The 21424-nt window shown below is 45.8% G+C and overlaps 1 long non-coding RNA gene across 1 annotated transcript in view; it reads right to left on the reverse strand.

Moving 5' to 3' along the window:
- The window catches only part of LOC142768615 (uncharacterized), a 39968-nt gene extending 38199 nt beyond the window's left edge, over positions 1 to 1769 (reverse strand). Inside the window, exon 1 of the long non-coding RNA XR_012885360.1 lies at positions 1679 to 1769. This is a non-coding gene — a long non-coding RNA (uncharacterized LOC142768615). The remainder of the gene's footprint in view (positions 1 to 1678) is intronic.
- Between the last annotated feature and the right edge of the window lie 19655 nt (positions 1770 to 21424).

Raw genomic sequence — 21424 nt, forward strand, 5'->3', positions numbered from 1 at the left:
AAATAGCTATGAATTTTCGCAGGCTAATTGCTTGCCACATGTGTACCTTCACAGAGGTGCGCTACAACTTCCATTACACAAAAATTTAAACAATCAAGTATTATAGGAGACAAGCAACCAAACATACAATGGGATTACCAGAATAATACATCCACACAACTTTGAACTAGTGTAGGATATTTTGTGGTCAAAGCCGTAATGTATGTAAAGGTTCTGCAAGTGGGAAAATCGTGATAAACTTGTTCCGCGAAGTAGTAATATGCTAGAGCATAGCTAGCCAGATGTACTGATCATTATGTCCTAAATTTTTGGGGGAAAATACCAGGTCCAGAGGGATAGCACAGGACATTTTACACTTTATTCTGCTTATTTCTCGGTTCTGCACAATAACCTCTTAGAAACGACAACAATTCTTCTGGACAACGATCTGATCCGCAATGCCCATAAAATGCACATCGCGCAGTCCAAAATGGCTGCGGGAGGAAGGTCAACCAGTGAACTCGCATAGAACAACATGGACGCACGTACACACGCACGCCCCATGCCGCTTTCACGGGATGAACTCTTCATCACCAAAAGCATATATATCTCAACGAAGTACTTCCCCAAACGATACGAACTGGTAAATGTTCAATCCTTATTTCTTACCGTAGTTAGAAGGGTGGCAGTGTGAGTTGATCAACCGTGCATCAACGATGACTTGCGTAATCCCGTGTGTGCTACAGAAAACGGCACGAACCAGAATTGACGTATGAACTGAACGGCTATCCGAGGTGGTATGAACCGAGCCTGCCTGAAGCATTCGCCGCAATAGTAGGCAGCTAGCGAGTAGAGCGCCGTCTCGGCTCCACAGGAACGAATATTTACCAAGGCGATGGTTTGCAAACATACAAGGCTGTCGTCATTAAATGCGCTGTCAACATCGTGTACTTGCTTCTTCGACGGAAGACAAGCACTTACCTTCCCGTCATGTAGCGCTAGTGTCACAGCCATGGTGATAGTGTAGCTTTGCGCGATTCATTGCACTCGTACGTAGCAAGTTTGTCAGTGTGGCATGTAGTCATGTTGTTACATGACACGCATGTCGTGATTATCAAGTTTCGATGTGTCATTTACATATGTCGTCCGTTCGCGTCGCGTAATACTGAGTTTGGTACATGTGAAGCTAGCGAAATGGCCGTGAGCACCCCATGAGCGTGGCATGTAGTCATGTTGTTACATGACGCGCATCTTATGATTATCATGTTTGCACCAGTCACATACCTTCGTCATTAATTAACGTACTGTAATTTCAAATTTGGAATATGTGACGCTAGCGAAACGTCCGCGAGCGCATCCTGTAGCCATGTTGTTACATGATACTTATGTCATGATTTTCACGTTACGGCCTATTGTTTGTGTTCGCCATGGAATAATGCTATACAGTTAAGTTTTCCTTCTTGTTCGTTGATCTCCTTGATGTGGATTGAAGTCCCGTCAAGGAGATGATCGGCGTCGATGAAGCAGGAGGCAGGTTGGAGGTAATGAAATCTTGAAGGTATATTACAGCGAAATATTTACAGTCATATGTACACTCTTGCCGAAGCACACTAATGATAACACAGACATCAACAGCGTCTTACTCTTCTAAACTTTTCTTAAGTTAGAGCCTAGAACACTGTTACTACATACAACGTACCTAATCTCACTGTTCGACCACCAAGTGGTTACGGCCCACACAAAAGTTGCGTCGTACGGAGTCGTACTGATCTATCAGTTAAGTGATTGCAGCTTCGACTGAAGAGAAACGGATTCCATCCAGTCTTAAGTATCTTGCGGTCACAAAGAAAAAGGGGAGGTGGCCACTGCTGGTCTGCCTCAACATTCTCTCCTCCAATCTGTTTCCACTCAGATTAAGTCACTTTCTACTGGGCTGCCCTTACTCTCGACAGCAGCACTTCTACAGTTTAAACAGGCGTTTTGGCACTCTTTCCCATCATGTATCTTTCTCTCCCTCCCACGCGCTCAGGAATTCTCTCCCTCGTGAGATATCGGCATTGTAGACCTGGTACATTCATGCCTTTTCCCACACCCAGCGAGCCGAGACGAACCTCAAAGCCGGAAGTTGAATGATCGCGCGTGGAGCGTTAGTGTCCCCGCGGGTAGCAAGCGGCCTTTGACTTTCTCCGCTTTCCTTGTGTTCGGGTCGTGCATCGCTGCGACTTCGAGCCGATCGCCAGGGCAGAGCGTGTCGCCTACTCCATTGTGCGTTTGCTCCCGGAAGCGGCGACTTGTCTCTAAACCACAAACATTCCAAGCCGGTTGGCAGAGCGGGTTCGCTTCACAATGTGTGTTTGCCCCCGGCAGCGGAGGGGACGGAAGTAGTTTAGATTCCAGAGGATAAGTGGTGTACAGTCACACGGGCATACCGAGAGAGAGCCGAGAAAAAAGCTATGTATAACGTAGCTTCCCGCGCGGTCGTCCCATGCTAAAAGGAAGCAATTTGCGACCTTGTCGAGAGAGATCCGAGAAAGAAGCTTTGAATAACGTAGCTTCTGGTGCTGTCCCATCCGCACGATCAACTTATGAGTGGCAAAACATAACACTATACCATACCAATTATGCAACAAGTCATGTGAACGAAACCACGGCAAGAGCTGCAGGACCATGAAATGTACATCATGACATTCATAAAATACATATCAGGGTTTTCATGATATGACTCCTCAAATATGTTCTTCATACAGTCATGTTGTCACATATCAAGTTTGGTATTGATACGTTATCGAAACTGCCAAAAGAGCTAAAAGTTGTGGGCGGCTTGATAGCTTCATAGATACGCTTAAAGTCGCGGAAGTTCGCTAAGAAATGCTTCGCATTTAAAACACTGCTTGGCAGTGTTGCCTATGTAAGAGGGCCTCACGTATTGTGTACTCAAGGCGACCAACATGATGGATCGTTGAGGAGGAGAAAGAAACATTTATTCAAACGGCATACTAAGGTTTCTGTAGGTGGAGCCCTCATTCCAGGGCCCCATTAACCCGAGCAGCTTGCTCGTCACGGTCTAAGGTTTGCCTCTGGCTTCTCATGTCCTTTCGGGTGAATTGCACCTCCCACGCTGGGGTCAGCGGTCAGCTGCCCTTGGTGCTGACCGCACCAAGGGCAGCGGTCAGCAAATTGGCAATGCCGGATTTATGTTGCCGGAGTGTGTATGTTGGGATATGAGTTCGTCTGTATTCGTCTCCAATCCCTGGATTGCCAGCGGGTGAGTGTGCGGTGGGATGGCGACATCGTCTGCCGGGCGAGTCTTTGGCTCTCAAGGATATCTTGCGGGAGCGTAGGTGTCAAGTAATCCGCCCGAGTCAGCATGTCCGCGGCTCGGAAAGCTAATGCTCGAGCCATGCGGTATGCCCGTTCATTTCCTCCTACACCTTCGTTGGTGGGGCACCATGTGATGCTGTGGTCTTCTTGGAGGTTGGATCCTAGCATGCATAGGACGCTCTTGGGAAGGACGCCTTTGAGAAAATGTCGGCAAGCCTCTTGGCATTCTGTGAGATAGTGCGCAGACTGTCTTTTGCACTCTGCTGCACGAATGGCTAGTGCTATGGCTGCCGCTTCTGCTAAAGCCATGCTTTTCGAACGTATTGTCGCCGAAGTGATCGCTAGAGCTAGGTTGGTAATTACTGCTGCGAATGCGTTTTGCCTCGTTGGGTATGAGCTAGACTCTGTATAATAAGTGTCGGGATAGTTTTCTATCCGTTCTAGTGCCGCCGACCTTGCTCGTCTGCAGCCAGCATTAACATTGGGGTGCATGTTTCTCGGGATAGGGGCGACATATATGCGTTCCCTGTCTTCTCTGAGTATTTGATGCGTCTCCTCGCTGCAGAACTGTGGTGAGAAGGGGTAGTAAAGCTGCCTTTCAACGTCTAGTTGAGTCTCTCTCTCTGCGCGATTTTGGTGTTTTTGGTCCTGTATTTGTTCCCGCAAACATAACTCTACAGGACAGAAGCTTGTAAATATGTCCTTCACGTCGCTTAAGTTTCATGTCATGCCTCTGCAGTTCCAATGATTGATGTATGCCATTGCGTGAAAAGGTCTGTAAAAAATTTAGTGCTTTCAGTTAGATGTACGTAACCTAAAAAGCGACGCTATTCGTGCCCCTGGTCACTTCTTTCTTTTTGTTGGGACGAAATTGTGTTCGGCTCCCTTTCCCTCCTTTGCAGGGAGGGATGATGGGCTGCCTCAGCGCCCTCCTGGTTGGAGCAGGGTCTGGCAGGCTTCCAGTGTCCGAAGCATTTACGTCTATGGAATCTGTACAATCAGGGTGCTCAACACTGTTGGTGCCCAACGAGGATGCTCGCCCCCTCAAGGGAGGCTGGCTACTCGGCACCATCGTTGCGACTTTTTTTGCCACGACATTTGGTTGGCTTGCACCAAGAGTAGCCGAAGCTTTAGGGCATTGCTGTAAAAAGGCACTTTGTGCCTTTTTCTTTTTGCTCTTGTCTGGGGGACGGTCTGCCGCCACTAGGTCCTGGAGTTCGAACTGTGTGCCTACAGAGACCGTCAAGTGTCCCTTTCCCGTTTGCATCGCTGAGCATAGGAGCACTTTTGGGCAAGGTCCACTAGCTCGCGCGCTTCTGGATATGATAAGTTTTCTTGGGTTTTCAGCGTATGTCTTTTTTGCCACTTTGGGCAGAAGCGTGAATACACTGCATAGGGTTCTTCGAAGCGAGGCTTTACGCGTCCTATGATAGGCTGCGCTCATCGACGTCATTTCCGCCCGCGTTGTTCTGGTGAGCGTCACTGTGCGCCGACGCTCTCGGCACCAATGAGGCAACTTTATTGCACTACTAAAATACTAAGTGATTTCATCTCGGTGCTTGGACCAATGCTAAAATTATCCTCGGCTATAGGTCTAAGTAAAACACATAAACAAAATAGGTGCTTCAAAAGTGTTGGAGGGCCCCTTTACCTGCTGCAGAAAGAGCCGTGCTTGCGAACGTTAGTATTGAATTCCTTGTGCGGGTTTCCGTCCTATCTCTACGAATGATGATTGCTCGTGCGGCAAGTAGATCTTGATCCACTAAAGCTTCCTCGATTTCTGCATCGGTGCACTTGAGCAGTTCATTGTCGGATATTATTTCTGACATGTTATTTAGAGATCCGTGAAATGTTACACGGACTTCATAATGTCCGATTTTTACAAGGCGTCTGATTTTGCCACTTTGTTCTTTGTTTTCCACTTCTATGAGAAGATCTCGTGAATTCAATGTTTTGCACTGTAATTGGTTTCAATGAATTCTGTGATCGCTTTTCCGATCGGAAATGGTGATATGGTTTGTATCTTAGCCTCATTTAAAGACCTTACAACAAAAAATTGTGTAATTGCTCTCTTTATTCAGTAATTTTCTATTTGCTTCATTTCGACTCCTTTTACGGAACCGATCATAGTGAAAAGGGGGGGAGGTACTTTTCCCATAGAAAAGCATGATTATTGGGTAGCTAAGCCAGCTACGCACCATGGAGTTCAACAAGGGTAACGCTTACAGACGGTACCAATACATTGCTACTATAACACTAAAATCCTGACCAAGGGAGGTCAGTGCCCCAGTGTTAACTCTAACCGCCAAGAAATTTCGAAGTCAACAGGAAGGAAAAAATGACAGGACAGATAAAAAGTGAGAGATAAAGATGAAAAAGTAGGGAGAGAGGTAGGAAAAAGCGACTGCCGATTTCCCCTGGGTGGGTCAGCCCAGGGGGTCCGTCAACATGTAGCCGAGAACAAAGGGTTGCGTTGCCTTCACTGGAGGACCTTAAAAGTCCAGTCACCCAGCGTCGGCTAAACCCCAAAAATTCCTTTTCCCTAGACATGGCAATGCAACGCATGGCTAGGCGTGGGAAATAGTCAACACTTTCCCGTTGGCTCGGGTCCGTGGTGTTGCCACACGCCAAACGCCTGCTTGCACACACCCCTGCGGTGCCGCTGTGTTAACGAGCACTTAGCACTGAAGAAATCTTGAAGCTAACTTCGTTTGCTATCGTTAATACTTTCCTTTAATTTCTCAAGATGATCCTTCTACGTCGTTTTGTTGTGTTATCTTACCTTCCTATATGGACAACACTAATAAGATCTGAATTCATGGATGACCAAGTCGCCGGAGCTACAACACTTGTGATCTTGAGCACTTTTCTCTTTCTTTTCTTTTTCGAATGCGCGGCTTTTGAGTGCGATCACACGCACAATCGTGAGAAAGACGCGGCCTTTTGTGGTGACTCCGGTGACAACCGAACGTGCCATGCCTTAATTCGCCAGTGACTGACACTTGCTGCTTTGTATATATAAAGTATATAAAGGTGCATGTATTGAAACTCATACAGATATATACAAGTGTACTGGTGTATAAACGTGTTTTCTGTATAAACTTCTTCCTTCAGCTAATAAGTAAGCATTGCATTAATACATTCCTCAAATAATACTTTTTTTCTTTCGGTATGCATCAAGACAAAGGCGTCACTTAACAACAATACCAGTCCGCACAAAAAAATTCAAATATTCTTTCTTTCTAAAACTATTATTGATTAGAATAACCTGATTAACATTCCGCTTGATCAACCTTCATTGTCTTCATATGGTGCAAATATCTGGCCATGACTATCCAGTATGTAACATGACCTTGTTCAATTATGTTTTTTTGCCAATTCTGTGTTGTTGCTGTTTCATGTGCCTTCAGTATTTGTTTGCAAATGTACAAATAGTGTGCTTTTTTCTCATAACTGATATACTTGTATTGTATCTTTTGTAAATAGGGTTTTCTTCCCTTTTTTCTGTTGAGGCAAGATTTTTTTGCATGACAATATCTTTCAGTCTTGCTGAACCTCTCTTTCGGTATTGCAGTATCTGTAAGCAACTAAATAAATAAATGAATACTGGGGAGTCAGAAGGAGACAGATTGTGATTGACGAAAACCTAAAGTGACTCCCAGAAACTTGAAGAGCACCGCACACAGCTATTGAAGAAGCCTTGAAAGAGTGTTCTCGTCTACCGATTGTTCTTGTCTACACAATCGCAAATGGGCAAGGTTTAAAGAATAATGTTTATATTTTCAATTTATGAGGCGGGATTTGAAGGAAATTGACCACCATATTTTTCATGCTATATCTTTGAAGATCTAGAATGGTACATCAAAAACTGAGAAAACTTGGACTAATGTATCTGAACAGCCTTATCACAACGCCAACTTCTACTGCACAAATTAAAGAAAAGATCGTTGTGAACACTTGCCAAACAAGAAGTAGAGTGACGAGGTATGAGTTGAGCTTGACTTTCCTAGCAGAGCGAGAGAATGCCCGTCGATGTAAACAAAGTGAAATGTGCCCCTGCGAGGATATCTGCTGCTAATTTATAGCGCTGAATAAAAAAAAATGTGGCTCTCAGAAAAAGTGGTACCAAAGATCACAAAATGATGGAAGCTTCGGCTGAGCAGACGTTCTCTCAAATAATCTCTACCCATTGTGCCGAGAATAGAGTCTTAGAAACCGATACTTTATCGTCTGTCCTTTGAGAGACCTCTGATGACATTTTCTTGAATGTTTTAAATGCAGCTAATAACAAACCCGGCTTGCAAACAAAACAACGTTAAAGTTTTGTAAGAAATACTCAACAGCAATGAGGGGAGAAATCACAGTTTGCGAGCTAGCAAGTACGAAAATACTGTTCAAAATAAAACGGGTCAATCGGCACAAGCCAGCCCCACACGGTGGTCTAGTGGCTAAGGTACTCGGCTGCTGACCAGCAGGTCGTGGGATTGAATACTGGCTGCGGCGGCTGCATTTCCGATGGAGGCGGAAATGCTGTAGGCCCACGTTGTCAGATATGGGTGCACGGTAAAGAACCTCATGTGGTCAAAATTTCCGGAGCTCTCCACTGCGGCGTCTCTCATAATCATATAGTGGTTTTGGGGCGTTAAATCACACATCTCAATCAATCGCCATCAAATCGGTACCAGCCATGTGAATCACTGTCTAAGCCGTCTAGACGACGAGTCTGAAGAAAAGTATGCACATCCGTCGTATGTTGATGACGTAATATAGCGATCATTCCCAAAACATACAGAACAAAAGAATCGCAAGAAAGTGCCTGACAGCTTGGAACAGTGGAATAACTGCAGCGAAAGGACAGGAATTCAAAGAAAGAAAGAAAGAACCGGCAGATCCCACGTACAGCGGGAATTAATGGTATGCGAAGCACGAATGAGAAATGTGGATATGTCATTTTAAATTCAGCACAAAGTCACCAGGTGGATGTATATGATGTCGTAGATGACTTCCGTTACAAGATTGGCATGTTTGGATGTGTCATTTACCTTCTTCATCTGTTCACGTCACGTGATATAAAATTTATATATACTTGAAGCTAGAAAAATGGCCGCAAGCAGGCTATGAGCGTGGTATATTGCCATGTTCTTATATAGCACGCATGTCAAGATTATCATGGTTGCACCAGTCATATATTTCGTCATCCATTGACTTCACCTAACAGCCAGTTTGGTATATGTGGAGCTGTCAAAACGGCTGTGACCGCAACATGAAGGGCCTGAAATACTCCAATGTAGCGTTGACGCCCGCGCACGCTGGGCACAGTGACGCTACACTGCAAACCATTTCACACCTTTAAGGGTATATTTTCTAATAAAACACCCATCTTACACCTATCATTTCTGCGAAATTTGTTCAAACGGGTGTAATTTAGCTCATTACACTCTTTGCGCACCCATTTGTCATTTTTGAGTGTATTAGAGGTGTATGTTTGCAAACTACACCAGAGGGTGTTTTCTTGAATGTTACACCTATTATATATGTGTATAGTTTAGAGCATCAATGCATATCACATCTCCGCGAACGCAATCAAACTGCATGCCAAATTACTGGTGAAAAGGTCGACGTTTCGGCAATCGTTTTCGGTTCATGTTTCATTCGCCAAAATATATCGTGCTTTGTAATATATATATTACACCACTCATTACATTATTCAGACGATTCCTCACACGTTGAACGATTTATTTCATGGGTTGACTTTTTGGAATTCTTACTAAAAATATTTTGCTGCCGATCATGTCCATTCATCCCTTATTTTCACAGGGACATCGGTAAAAGAGATGATGTTGCGCTTAAACGTAACATCAAACGATTACACATGGTTTTCGACAGGCTATCATGCGCGCTTTCTCATTTTAAATCACACAACATTTTTCGTACCAGAGGTCCTGTTTTCTTTACAATAGGGTACACATATTTTCTCACACTAAAAAATGTCGCAATCGACAAGTCGCTGATTTATTCAGTGAGGTAAAATTGGGTCTAAAAACGTAGATCAGCTCAAGTTATTCGTTTGCAGTGTTCGCATTGCCATAAAATTAAGCATGTTTACAACTATCTGGCTTATCTTACTCTGATGCAACTGCTGTGCACGCATGCCGCGCCGCAGGACAAGATTGGAACACATACGCAAAGCACGGGGGAACTCGTCCTATGGAACGAACCACTCTGTGGGCACTTACTGCTCTTTTTATTTCCTTAATAAGAACGCTTGCTTGTGGTATAATAAGCACGTGAACGATCCGAGACGACACTAGCGCACTGTACCCGCGCCAGAAGAAGGGAGAGTAGTTGACTAATTGCAGTATTGTAATTGACAGTTACAAGGCACTGATAATCGCACATTCGTATGCTCGCACGATTTGTATGACTTGAACTAAAATCAAAAATCATTCATACTTTGTCGGTAAAAAAAGCATTGTTCCCAGGTTCTTGCTTAATGGCAGAGTGTTAATTAAAAGAAGATAATAGCACAGCAGCAGTTTTTCTAGGATTTATGCATGGAGGGGGATAGAAGAGGAAAGAAGGGGGCCTGACACATCTGTATGTACATTTTGCCTGTGGTTGCATACGAGCGAACTAAAACCAGGAGCTTTCTTTTTTTCTTGAAATGGGCCAAATTCTGACCCTAAAGTACCTGAAATGAAACTAAATCGGCTCATACGTACTTTCTTCTTTCATCTAAAAAAGTAAAATTAAAACATCATTTATAATTACTACGGTTTTTCGTTGATAGCATGTATATGCCAATACAGCGTTATTTGAGCTTGTTTCGCTTCTAGATTTGGCCCATCTTGAATAAAAAAAGAAACTCCTCAGACGAACAGAAAAAGGAAGTGGGGATGTGTTGAATACAAAACAACTTTCCTGCCGCCCTTCTCTAACTTTCTATTGATATCTATGACGCACAGGAAATCAATTAGGACTCCAAATTGTCGAAACAACGCCGCAATGATGCCTCACTCGGAAAAAGAAAGATGTGCATCACGAAGACTACGAATTTTCCGCCTGCACACGTCCCTGGCATAAAAAAACGACCTTGAAGCTGCGCTAGCAAATAAATATGTTGTCAAGCATGAAATATTACACTATATCTTGGTGCCTTGACACAGCTTGGAATAGTTATCAAAAAATGGTGCTACTATAAGTTTCGGTTACGCTTTTGAGCTCTCGGGGCAACTGTGCATCGCCATCGTCAGCAGGCAGACTTGAATTGGGTGGTAACATTTTCCGTGGCGGTAACATGCCGTTGCGTGTTCACTGCAGGCTGACTTGCTTTGTCCTGGACGTGTACTTCTATGGCTTACACGGTATAACTCGCGCTTTCAGTAGATAAAGTGCGTGTCTCTACAATATCTGCAATCGTGTACGTGTCACTGCAATCTGTGGCGCATCGGCAAGCATTACAGAACAACTTCGGTGCGGCGGAGTGTGTGTCCTCTGTCAAAGGCTTTTGTTGAAGCTTGTGCACGCCGCAAGCTGAGTGTTTTCGATAATGCATTCAATGGAGCGTACGCTGGGAGCTACATGAAGAACGCTTTTGGATTTCGTGCTATTGCTGAAAAGGTAAGCTTTCGTGCATGCAAACAACGAAGTGCAGAAGTGCGTGCCTGCCAACGCCCGATTTGCCCGCAATACTTCTATTTGCAAGGAAGCGAGCGTCCCTTGGCGCCGTAGCTTCATGACCTTCGCTCGCTATGAGCTTATCAGATGCGAAGTCTGAACAGTCGCAGCGTTCTTAAACCCCGCTGTGGTGCCCAGTTAAAAAAAAAAGCGGGTGGATGTGCCGCACGCAGATAGACCTTAGCGCGTGCGGCAGCTGGTGAAAAAAAAAGTGGGGGGGGGGGGGGGAAGTGACCGAGCCGAGGTGGGCGAAAGAGATGGCATTATAATAAAAAACGAAACAGATCAACAGGAAAGGAGGCGCAAGTTGTAAGTTAGTGGGACTACAGTGGACAAAGGGGTGCGTTTATTACGCGAGAAAAAAAATCAATGACTGAAGTTATATTGCGTGTATATTGCCAGTAAATACGCTATTTAAAGCAATAATTCCAAAATATTTAAAATTTGTGTCAATCATTCCTTTTGATGCCTGTGCCTTGCAGTGGCGTGACATGTGTTTTGTTTAAAATCGTGCAGCTAACCAAAGAAATTATATGTACCTTGTTTGGTCAGCAATTTGCACTTTTTTATGCCTTGTTAGGTTTGTTAATAGGTATACTTGTATATCGTAGATAATGAGGCTATTGTAATATTGATGTGTTTTGGTAAGGCCTTGAACAGCCACACTCAATTGCACACATCATCTTGATTGCATTTTTTCACCGTTTTAGTGCGGCGCATAGAATATTGTAGAATAGAATATTTTTAAATATTTTGCTGTAAAGTTTTGGCGTTGTGGTTACGTGAAAGCTTAGCCAAAGTGTACCAACACACACCTACACAATACTTTCAGTTACACTGATACAGCACAGATGATAATGGTGTAGGCATTGTTAGCCAGTAAAGAACACGCCCATGAAAAAAAAATGATGATGACGACACAAGTGAATGTGGATAAAAGAAGGCAGACCTAACAGCACTTGTCTCTTTCATGCGTTTTGCCTGTCCAGGTTTCATCCTTATGAATGTAAACACGCTGATCCAACTAATAAGCCTTCCATGCATATATTCTTGTTCGCATCTTCTGCAATAATTCATACATTTTTTCAAAATAATACATATTTAATGTCTAGCAGTTCAGAGCTTATTGAGCATCTATTTACCTTACTTGTAATTTGGTTCACTGTGTACGTTAGCAAAACGCAAGCTCCATATTATTTGACGCCAGGCACGACCAGAGTCCGTCGGCGCGGACCGACGCAAACCGGCACGAAATGCGACATGCTACATTTTGCGCTGATTCGTTACCTAGGCAGAACTGCATCTCCCTCGTTTCATGACGAAGGGACACCGGATGTGCTAAAACGCGCATGCGTCAAAGCAAGGCAGCATGGCGCGCGCCTGTGAGTATATGCCAGGACCGGCGCTTGGTGTGGCAACGCCGGCGTGACGCGAGAAAACGAACGCCGGCAAGCACGCGCACCACGTCACATCGAAATATATTGGCGCCGTGACTGTGGCATGTAGTCGTGTTCTCACATGACACGCATCTCATGATTATCATGTTTGCAACAGTCAAACACCTTCGTCATTCATTCGCGTCACGTAATACCAAATATGGCATATGTGAAACTAGTGAAACGGCCGCGAGCGCAACATCAGTGTGGCATTTAGTCATGTTGTTACATGACAAGCATGCCGTGATTATCATGTTTCGATGTGTCGTTCACTGATGTCTTCCATTCGCATCACGTAATACGGAATTTCGTGCATGTGAAGCTAGCAAAACGGCCGCCAGCGCATCATGAGCATGGCATGTAGTCATGTTGTTATATGGCACGCATCTCATAATTATCATATTTGCACCAGTCGCGTACCTTCGTCATCCATTCACGTACTGTAATACCGAATTTGGGGTAAGTGACGTTAGCAAAACGGCCACGAGCACATCATGAGCATGGCATGTATTCACGTTGTTACATGACATGCATGTCATGATTTTCATTTTAGGGTCTGTCGCTTGCGTTTGCCATGGAATCATATCATATTGTACCAGTTTTGCAATGTGTCATGTGAACGAAACCACCACAAGAGCAGCAGAACTATGAAATGAAAACCATGACATTCATGACATACATATCACGACTTTCATGTTATGACTGGTCAAATATGGGTGTCATACAGTGATGTTATGCCATACCAAGTTTGGTATTTATATCATTACCAAAATGGCCAGCAGAGCTAAAAGTCTTAGGTGCCTAGATACATACATACATACATACATACATACATACATACATACATACATACATACATACATACATACATACATACATACATACATACATACATACATACATACATACATACATACATACATACATACATACATACGCACGCTAAATGTCACTGAAGTTCACTACGAAATGCTTCGCATTTAAAACACTGTTAGGCAGTGTTGCCTATGTAAGAATGTCTCACGTTTGTGTGTTCGAGACGAACAAGATGATTGATCATTGAATGACCTTTCTAATACCGACGCTGATGATCATCGAGTAGGTTGTCTATTTGAAGGGTTTATGTTAGTCTTATGTTTATAATACTTTCGTATAATTTCACCAAGCAGCTTGTAAGTTCTATGAACCTTTAGCTACTCGGCGAAGTCAGTGGTTTTCCAGTTCTCAAATATGACACTATGGTTGCATTTTCCATATTGTGGGCATTTTGCCGGTTCTCCAAATCACGTTAAAGAACTAACATTGCGTGATAAATTCTGTCTGGCCCTGCTGCTGTCTGTTTTCCCGTCAAAAGCAAATGTGTGTAACTCTTCGAGTGTCAAAGGAGCACTGTACTATTCCTCTTGGCCATCGGTTACGGGTAGTTTTTGTTTTTCGGTTGTCTGTTTGTATGCCAGGAAAGATGGCGTCTAATTAGCGGAACTGATTACAGTGTGAATGTGTTCACCTAAAATGTCCGCCTGCTCCTCTAGAGGTGTCTGTGTGCCTGGGTTTGTAAGCATGGGTATTGCGTAGGAGCAGCAGTCGCCGCTGAAATTTCTAACCTAGTTCCACGATTTGTTGGATGGGGTTGTGCTAATAATTGTAGATATTTACTTTCGCCAGGACAATTTTTCTGCATCTGTACGAATATATAGTGCTTTCGCTTTAGCTTGTTTCAATGCTAGGAGGTTGTCACAAGTGGGGTACCTACGGAAGTTGCACCATGCTTTATTTTGTAGTTTTTTTTTTGCATTTGCACAGTCACTTTTCCATCATGGTTTTAGCTTTCTTCGCCCTAGTTCTGAAGATTGGGAGTAGCTTGCTCTGTCGCAGACAGTATGCAAGCGGTGAACTTGTCGTTTATATCATTTATTAGTTGTTCAGACAAGTGATCCTGTAGATTAGCTTTCTGTTTAAACACAGGCGAGTTAGCTTCGTGAAGCTTCTAACGCGGTGGTTGAAAGCGTACAGTCTAAAGTGGTAGTGTTAGTTTTACAACCTACGGTAGATGGTCAGTACCGTATAAGTTCTTTATTGTTTACCACGTAAAATAAACAAACAGTAAGCTTGACCACAGTGCCAAATCCAATCACATCATGGTTACTGTGCCTGAAGAGCAATAGTATGGCTATTCGATGTTTTAAGCCACGCATTGTTAGAATAAAATTTTAAACTACCTGCCCTCTGCTGTCTGTCTATACACTCCCCCATAGTATGTGTGCAGTGAAATCTCCTGCAATCAGGTAGCTGTTCTGCAATCATTTCTAGAACTTTTACAGTGAAATGTGTATGACGTGGAATAAATACGAAGGAAATAGTCATAGTTTCGTGTGATAAAATGATGACTGGAGCCGTAGCAATGAAGCTTTCAACTATAACTTCTCTTACCGCTATACCACTTTGGACAACGATGGTGACGCTGCCCGAAGGCCGACTGCCTTGGGAGCTGTCGGGACGTGAAACAGTGTAACCTTTTAGTGTTTTTGTGTTCTTGGTGTAATATTTGTTTCCCGCAAACATATTTCTACAGGACAGTAGCTTGTAAATATGTTCTTAACGTCGCTAAAGTTTCATGTCATGCTTCGGCAGAAAAAGATGAAGTTGAACCCATTATAAGGAAAGGCATCAAGACTGCGCTAGGGCTTCCCCCGAACACCTCTGCGGTTAAACTTCTTGGGCTGGGCGTCTGCAACACTTTAGATGAACTAATAGAAGCCGCCATGATGTCACAGCACCAAAGACTTCTTAGAAGTAGAACCGGGAGGAAAATCATGGATCACTTGGGGTTCGAGCCCACGGAGTGTTCCAGAGAGACAGCTAGCATACCTAAATCAACTTGGGCAAGAATAAAAATTAGAGCGGTGCCAAAAAACACGCATCCGGTGTTTCATGAAGGCAGACGCAAAGCTAGAGCTGTAGCCCTGAAGGCGAAGCTTGAAGGTCGATCTGGCATGCTTTACGCGGACGCTGCAGAATACGAAAAAAAAGGGAGCATACACAGCGGTAGTTGTTCGCGAGAGCGGGGACCTGGTCTCGTTCGGCACTTGTAGAACACAACAACCACAGAGGCCAAAGAACTTGCGATTGCTTTGGCAATATCTCAAAAAGGCACACGAGTGATTGTTAGCGACTCTAGTCAGCCATTATAAACGACGATATCGGCAGGATCTCTGCTACAGCCGCCAAAATTCTAAGACAAGGACCAGTACCCGCCGAGCTAATTTCACTAGTATGGTCCCCGGCCCATCAGGGTCTGAAGGAGAATGAGAAGGCGCACGCGATCGCCCGAGGACTTCCTTTCCGGTCGATCGAGGCTGACCCGCCGCCTTCGCGCGAGCAGCCCCTCTCCACAAGACACGAACTACGAAAGTTTCAGTAAATCACCGCACACTATAAATCCACCGTAAGATTTATCCAGAGGCAGCTAAACAGCTGAGCAAAAAGAAGAAAATTATGTGGCGAAAATTGCAAACCGGGGTATTTCCAAACCCTCACCTGTACAGTGAATGACACCCGGAATTGTTCAACTCCAAATGTGCGCATTGTAATAGCACTGCGGGTTTAGTGCACATGGTATGAATCTGCCCATCCTACAATGATCAAAGTATAAACGTAAATCCTGGGAGGCCTTATTACATAGCCGCGACGCCGAAGAACAGCGTCAAGTCATCGGTCTCACTCTGACCGCCGCCGAGTTCCAAGGGATTCCGGCTGATGGCTAGGGGGATAATTGGGGGCAGAGGCCGAAGCCTCCTCCCCCATCATTGTAGACGGGTGCAAATAAGCGATATTTTTCTCTCTCTCTCTGCAGTTCCAATGATTGATGTAAGCAATTGCGTGAAAAGATCTGTATAAAATTTAGTGCTTGCAGTTAGTTGTACGTAACATAAAAAGCGACGCTATTCCTGTGCATGGTCACTTCTTTTTTTGTGGGACCGAAATTGTGTTCAGCTCCCTTTTCCTCTTTGCGAAAGTAATGATAAGCTGCCTGATCGCCCTGCTGGTTGGAGCAGGGTCTGGCAGGCTTGCAGGGTCCAATACACTCACGTCCATGGAATCAGCTTAACCAGGGGGCTCAATACTGTTGGTGCCCGGCCAGGATTTTCGCCCCCTCTAGGGAGGCTGGCTAATCGGCATTGCTTCGACGTTAGGTTGGCTGGCACCAACACAGGTGGAGGCGTTGAAGCCTCCCTGAATAAAGGCACTTGGCGTTTTTTTTTGCTCTTTTTTGAAGGATTGACTGCAAACACTAGGTTCTAGAGTTCAACCCGTGTGCCTAAAGAAAGCCTCGGTGGTGTCTCTCCCTTTGCATCGCTTCAGCGCAGGTGCCCTTCTCGGAAAGAACCCCTTAATCACGTGCTTCTGGATACGATATGTTTTCTTTGGTTTTCAGTTTAAGTTTTTTTTGCCACTCTGGGCAGAAGCGTGAATTTGCTGCATGGGGTCCTTGCAGTTCACACAGCTTAAAGCGTCGGTGAACTCGCCATCATCATGTTAAATCTGGTCGCATTTCACGCAACTTGTATAACCACGACATGAATGAGACTTGTGCCCAAACCTCTGGCTCCGGAAGCACCTGCGAGAAGCACCTGCAACTACAGAACGTGCCATGCTCTAATCCGCCAGTGGCTGATATTGGCTGCATTGTATATACGAAGAATATAAATGTGCATGTAATATATATATATATATATATATATATATATATATATATATATATTGTGAGCAATATTTATGCGTCCCATCTTTTCATCTGTACATACTCATCATCACCAGTGAAGTTTAGGTTGTGGGGCACATACTCGAGTCAATAAAGGAGAGTCTTGAGTGTACTCGACGCCATCTTACAAGTGGTGGAGAGTGCTGCCTGGTTCCTGCGTCCTCTCGCGTTCTCGGACACCGCAGCGTCTTCTAGAATACATCCCTGGAGCTCCGTTCAGCCCGCCGCTTAAACGACCTGGGTCCGGTAATGTCGCAAGCCGCCCAGTCCAGCGTGTCAGCTTCGCCACCGCTCCCACCGCCAAGAAACCCTTCTCACCTGGTCACCAGCCCTCAAAAGGATCCTCCGCTGTTCGCAGGGCTTGCGGGTGAAGATGTTGAAGACAGGCTCGAGGAGTATGACCGCGTGAGTGTTATCAAAAACTGCGATGAGCCTGCGAAACTCACCCACGTGGCATTCTACTTGAGCGTTGTCGCTAAAACGTGGCTTTTCAACCACGCCACAGATTTTCCGACATGACCCGCCTTTACACGTCAGCTCCGCCAAATTTTTGCCAATCCGTCAGTGCGCTCGGATATCGCAAAAAAGAGGCTTGGTGCACGTGTTCAACGCCCTGGCAAGTCTTACACTTCTTACATCGAAGATGTTCTCGCCCTTTGCCACCGCAACGACAACGATATGGCGGAAAACGACCGTGTGCGCCACCTGCTAAAAAGAATTGCGACTGTCGCTTTTAACGCGCTTGTGGTGCAAAATCCCCAAACCGTAGCCGATGTTGTCGCTACCTGTCAGCGCCTTGAGGAGCTTCAGACCACTCGGGTGCAACCTGATATGTCTGATCTGAGCTCAAGTCATGATACAACAGCGCTGCGTGCACAAATCCGCTCTATAATCCGCGAGGAACTTTATGCACAGGCTTCACCTGGCCACCTCGATATCCGAACGACGCCACCCACTACTAGTTTACGCGACGTCGTGAGGGAGGAACTGGCCTTGATGACTAGTACACCAGCTCCGAGTTCACATCCCATGCCTAGTTATGCTCACGTTGCTGCAACGACACCTACGCCCCACCAGAGCCTGGCCTCGATGACTGTCACACCTGTCCCGAGCTCATATCCTGTGGCCATGCCAACGTATGCTCAGGTTGCTGCTAGGACACCTGCACCCCAGCAAAGCCCAATGCAGCTACCAGCGCCCGAAGTGCATGGTTCGCTCAACTCACTCGCATCGTGACCATCTTCCCGGTCTTACAACGCCAGGCGCAGTTCGCGGCCGACTTGCTTCTATTGCGGCATCCATGGTCATATTTCAAGGTTTTGCCGACGCCGTCAGCAAGACGAACGACGAAGCTACGATAACCTTGAACGGGACGACTTCTACGCGACTGGACTTCCCTATCGTCAGCTGTATCCGAACAGGACACGTCGGTCGCCGTCTCCGCAGAACTTTGACCCAGTTGGCAGTTCCCGGTTCTCACGTCGTCGCTCACCTTCACCGATGCGGCGTTCCTCTTCTCGTTTCCGACCTTCTACTTCAATTCCCGACAGCCAACTGGAAAACTGAACAGTGAAGCTTCGGGAGGGAAAGCTGCATCTTTCGAGCTGCGTCAAACTCCTCCGGACCGCCCATCGAATGTTTTATTGGTGTATGTTGAAGGTATACAGACAAAGGCACTGGTGGACACAGGCGCATCACTTTCCGTAATTTGTGCAGACGTTTGTGCCCGCTTGAAAAAAGTTAGGACGCCCTACGATGGTCCTCCCCTTCGTTGCGCAGATGGAGTTCCGATTCAGCCTTCAAGTGTTTGCACAGTCCGCGTTTTCATAGATGGCATCCTCCACCACATTCAGTTTCTTGTACTTCCTTTGTGCGCTCACACAGTAATTTTAGGATGGGACTTCTTTTCTTCGGCATCAGCTTTCATATCGTCTCGTCAGTGAGTCATTCAAATGTCAGCTACTGAGAGTTCATCGGATGTCGATCCATACAGCTTCCGTTTCGTTGCTGCCACTGATTGTTTCATTTCGCCAGGAGATGAACAACTTCCAACGATCGCTTCGGATACTATAAATAATGGTGACGTGTTCATAGCTCCATCAGTTCGCTCCAAACCTGCAGGGCTTACCATAGCACCCGGCCTTGTGCGGTTTAACGACGGTAAAGCATTGGTCACCGCCTTGAATCCAACTTCTTCGCCAGTGATGCTGCCCCAGGGCACTGCTGTGAGCTGCTTCGCTGACAGTGAGCCCTTTTCGCTGGTTCCCCTTCACGCAGAATCACCGCCTTTGTCTGCTACTACTGATATCAAGGCTACCACTGTTACCTTAAATGACACCATAAGTCCTCACCTCACTGCCGAGCAAAAGAGAGACCTCCTAGACCTTCTCCAAAAGCACAGCCTTTCGTTTGATGTACATTGCAAAGTTCTGGGCCGCACCTCCATTGCAGAGCACAGCATCGAAACCGAAGGCAGCTCCATTGTACGCCGCCACCCATACCGTCTCTCTTTGGCAGAACGGCAAATCATTGAGAAAAACGTCGCCGACATGCTCAAACGGGATATTATTCGACCTTCATCCAGCTCCTGGTCGTCTCCTGTGGTGTTGGTCCGGAAAAAGGATGGCTCTGTCCGCTATTCTGTTGATTACATAGCGCTCAATAAGATCACGAAAAAGACGTATATCCGTTGCCACGCATAGATGATGATCTGGACTCCCTACAAGGCGCAGAATATTTCTCCAGCCTCGACCTCTGATGCGGGCATTGGCAAACACCTATGCGCGAAGCAGACGAGGAGAAAACAGCGTTTGCGACGCCTGACGGGCTTTAGGAATTTAACGTCATGCCCTTTGGCTTATGCAACGCTCCAGCAACATTCGAGCGCATGATAGATACTGTCTTACGTGGTCTCAATTGGAAAACCTCTTTATGTTATTTAGACGACATCGTCATTTATTATTCTACTTTTTCTCAGCACCTTAAGCGTTTAGACGAAATTCTAACGTGCATTTCGAGCGCTGGCCTACAGCTCAATACAAAAAAGTGCCAGTTCGTCAGCACAAGCATTAAAGTATTGGGTCACCTTGTGAGCAAAGACAGCGTTCGACCCGACGCCGACAAGGTTGCTGCCGTAATTATTTTCCACGTCCGCACAATCAAAAACGATTGCGAAGTTTCATGGGCCTGGCGTCTTACTTGCGCCGCTTCATCCGTCACATTGCTGCCATTGCGGGGCCGTTACACAAGCTTCTGACGTCAGTGACGGATTTCACGTGGACTGACGAGTGCGAGTGTGCTTTCCAAACCTTTAAGCGTGCTTTGACATCAGACCTCGTCCTCCGTCACTTCGGTGAGAGTGCACCCACTTTACCTGCACACAGATGCCAGCAGCCACGGAATCGGTGCTGTCCTCCTCCAGCGCGGCGACACTTCACGTGAGAGAGTAGTTGCGTATGCCAGCCACGCACTAACACCTGCAGAGCAGAACTACTCGATAACAGAGCAGGAATGTCTCGCTGTCGTTTGGGCCATTCAGAAATTTCGACCTTATCTGTATGGACGCCACTTCACTGTGGACCGACCACCATACACTACGCTGGTAGTCCTCGCTGAAGAATTTGTCTGGGCGCATTGGTCACTGGATACTGCGTTTGCAAGAGTACACTTTTGACGTTGTGTACAGGTGCGGCAAACAGCATCAGGATGCTGACGCTCTCGCTGCCCTCTGCCACTTCTATCTCGAACCACGCATCCTGAATGCCCCTCAGGTGATCAAGCGGCTTCCTCTTCACTGACGTTATCACTCTGGCAGTTGCTGGGTCGCTACCCAGGCAGCACGCCGCCGTTGGACCAATCTTGGACCAACATCGGCTAACATCGGCACCGACGTCGGGCCGACGTCGGAAGTGCAACTTCTTCCAATGTCGGGCCGACGTTCAAGCCAATGATGGGCCGACGTTTTGCCGATGTTTTAGCCAGTATGCAACCAACATTGGGCCGACGAAGGCCCATCGTATTGCCGACAAAGCTGCCAATGTTCGGCCAACATTGGGCCATATTTCAGCCAATCACATGCCATTTTTACGCCGATGTTTGCTGCACGACGAATATTGGCTACGGATGTACGACCGACATTGGACCAATCCAGGGCCACATTGCAGCCAATCAAATGCCGTTATTACACCGATGTTTCCTGCACGACGAATATTGGCTACTGATTGGCTTGCCATTATGTAACCATTACTAG

The sequence above is a fragment of the Rhipicephalus microplus genome, chromosome 8, assembly GCF_043290135.1.
Source record: "Rhipicephalus microplus isolate Deutch F79 chromosome 8, USDA_Rmic, whole genome shotgun sequence".
NCBI lineage: Eukaryota > Metazoa > Arthropoda > Arachnida > Ixodida > Ixodidae > Rhipicephalus > Rhipicephalus microplus.